Here is a 3573-nt window from a genome sequence, read left to right as displayed (position 1 = left end):
CGACAACGCTGTTTTTTTGTTGAATTTAAAAACGAAATGTCAATACGACGGTCATTTTAATGTTCAATTTGGCTACGCCTTTTTAATTTCCATCAGCCAAAGCGTCAGGCAAGCGTCGTTGCCGGTGCTGCGCTGAAGATGCCACCATTGTGCATACGCACCAGTCGCCGCCTCAGGGGGAGTAATCGAAATTAGTCTGTACCCACATTGCCGCTTAAGTTAAGTGCGAAGAGTAGCGAATGTGGGCAGTGCAAATACTGAAAAAGGAAGAATACCGAAGCGAATAACAGTGAAGTGAAGTGTGCCTACTGTGCTGCATGGTGGCACATCACTTGGCCTACTGCATCATTTTACGGTGTTTTTTGTTTTGCTGTGCAAAAAAGCAATTTACGCGATTTTTTTTATTATTACTGAATTGTAAATAAACATAGTTATATTGGATTTTTATGTATGTATGTATATATCCGTGGTCGCTGTGGCTGAGTGGCTAGAGGTGCATACTACCAGTCCGTAGGGCCTGGGTTTGATCTTTGGGCCGAGCAACACTTAAAATCAGAAAAAATTTTGTTTGAACATCGGTCGACAATCGGCAGGTAATGGCGAATTTCTGAGTGTATTTTTGCCATGAATAAGCTTCTCATAAAATCAGGCGACGTAATGCTGTAAGTCCCTCCATTTGTGTAACAACATCAAGACGAAAACCACAAAGTGGAGAAGAAGCTCGGGCGAATACTAAGCAAAAGTGTAAGCGCCAAGATATTATTATGATTATTGTAAGAATATATCGATACCTGAGTGGAAGATCGACCTATGTCGGCAGCCAGTTCGAAAAGCCCCATCTCAGAAAACTTTTCAAGAACGCCCTATTTCAGAATTTGATTAAAAAAACCCTATCTCAGAATTTGTTCGAAGAACGCCCTATGTCAGAATTGGGATCAAAAACGCCCTATCTCAGCTGAAAATACATTGAAAATATGCTGAGATGGGGAGTTTTTGAATTGGCCGCTGAGATATGGTATTTTCCCCATAAAAATCTGAGATAGGACGTTCTTTAACCAAATTCTGAATTAGGGCGTTTTCGAAAAGTTTTCTCAGATAGGGCGTTGCCGAGATAGGTCGATCTTCAACTCAGGTGACGATATAGTATACCTGCACTAAGCGTTAAGTTACTCTAAATTACACATACGGCGATTTGTGTCTATACCATAAGTGATAGAGCTATGGATCTAGACCTTAAGGCTTATCCAACCGGACACCATCTTGTCCGAAATAAAGAAACATTTGATATTTGAAAGCGAGAACATCGAACGAGTTCTAATAACCATTTAGCCTTCAGAATATTTCATCAGAACTGGTCTTTTGACCCATCATAAATTGAAGTAATCGCAAAGTACCTGAAACGTTCAACGGAAAATGGTAAAAACAACGGAGCGGATATGCAAGCGATGGCGGCGATGTGCGTTAAGACATGTTTTGTATTGGTAGTGGTCGGTATGACAGGCAATAATCCTAGAGCGATGCGGTCGAGCTCCAATGGTGTGATATTGCGCCAGTCTATGTCTCAGCGCCATTTTGAAATTCTGAAAATTAATACATGATGATCAGCATCCCCAAAACCCCCGCAAAGAAATTGCGCTCATAACTCAAAAAAAGGTCGATGGCTTTAAAAAGACATAGCATTAAAATTATATGAGACATACATACATACTTATGCATTTATTGGACACCTTCACAAAATTGCCAGCTTCAAGTTGCTTGCGCTGATTTAAGCTTTCACGACAAGCTTTAAATAATAGGAATTTATCCAAAGCTACATATTACGCTACTTAAAATCTCGTTACACATTTGTTGATATTGCTTTTGGTGCACATCAATTCCCTCGTTAAATGTTTCAAATCTCGCTGGGCACTCCTTTCAGACTAACCGCCAACCACAAAGCATACGTAAAAAAATGCAAATGACTATAATTTTTCTAACAGAGTCCTACCATCACGACGCAGGAGGGGGATTCGCATTGGCGCTCGCCACCGAATGCCAACCCTTGGCATGACGCAGTACAACATTTGGCCTCTGTGTGGCAGTTGACGTTAAATGATGCGACCGTAATGGTAGCGACCGCCCTGAAGGTCATTTAATAAAACAAAAAGAAATCGAAGAAAAATTGCAAAAGCAAATGAAGCCGGGGAACCCAGGCGCGCACCTCGCACGCCAATAAGCATAAATAAATGGTAGAATAAAGGAACACAAAAGAAGAAAAGAAAATATATTAAAAAAAAGAAAAATATACCAGAATAAATGCAGTGAAATCAAACTGTAATAATGCTGATGACGACGAGCGCCAATGACGATACCTTTACTATGGATATTAGTTGGAAGTTCTCCTGCCGCCGCTGCCAAATGAAAGGAAACGTATTTTTTTCTACTCAGGCTATCCAGCCAAATGTCTCGACGCACATATTCCAAAAGCAAAAAGGTAGAAGGAATTGATTGCGTTTCATCTGTTAGCGACACACTCACTTTTGCAGTTCACCTGATGTTGACCAACTAACCAACCTACCAAGCAACCAACCAGCCGGCCAACGGACCAGCCAGTCTGCCCGCTTGCCCGCCTGCCAGGGGGCGCTGTTGAAGCGTCTGGAGGAGTGTAGTCATAACATGCCAGTCGACATCAGCGGCACAGCGCAGCCGCCAAACAAATGTTTGCCTCACTTTGCTGGCTGACTGGTTGGCTAGCTGGGTAGATCTCTCTGACTTGGCTACGCATGATTGATTGAAACATTTTTATGGAATTGTGCGGAGTTGTGGAATTTTATGGTGTGCCTTCACTGTTAAATTTCGCTGCATTTTTCTTTAATGCCACAGTCACTTTTTCTGTGCATCATAGCCTGGCATGCATTTTGTGATGTGCTGGACCACAACGGGTTGTGTATATAGAGTTGGGCGCCGGTTATGCTAACTCATGTTGTTGTTGGTGTTGTTGTTGCTGCTTGCGTGCTGTGTTGTAGTGCCGCGCCTTGACGGCAACATTTAAGCATTTAATTCACAAATTTTTTGCTGATGCCATTTTGATGACAACAAAATTGATTTAATGCTTTGTTTTTGTTTCTTTTTTGCTGTTTTTTTATGCATTGTCTCTGTTTTTTTGTGCTGCTGGCGAGTTAATGCCGATTCGAAACACAGGTGGTGCCTTCATAAAACGCTTAATTGGTACACGTAGAGAAGTAAATGAGTGCTGAATTTCAATGTAATGTATAGCCGAACAGCTGTACTCCGGAGAAGACAAAAACAAATGCTAAATGCGATTTATATGCTCAACGTCAAGCGTTTTAAAATGCATTAAGTTGTTTAGCGTGACTAAGTATCTGTAAAGCAGATTTAGTCTAGTTTATAGGCCTAGCAAAAAAGTGGATTATGTATTTAAGCAATTCACGTCCAAATCGCAACTACGTATTTATGGGTTTGAAAAAACCTTTTCCCGTGGAAAATAAGTTAACGGCAAAGGATTTTATGTACTTTTAGTAAAATGGGCTTACAACTCTCAAAGCTTTCACCCCATAATTACATAAGTGGTAT

Source organism: Rhagoletis pomonella, unplaced genomic scaffold (assembly GCF_013731165.1).
Source record: "Rhagoletis pomonella isolate Grant_MI unplaced genomic scaffold, Rhpom_1.0 Rhpom_scaffold_00008, whole genome shotgun sequence".
Lineage (NCBI taxonomy): Eukaryota > Metazoa > Arthropoda > Insecta > Diptera > Tephritidae > Rhagoletis > Rhagoletis pomonella.
This window is presented reverse-complemented; position numbering follows the sequence as displayed.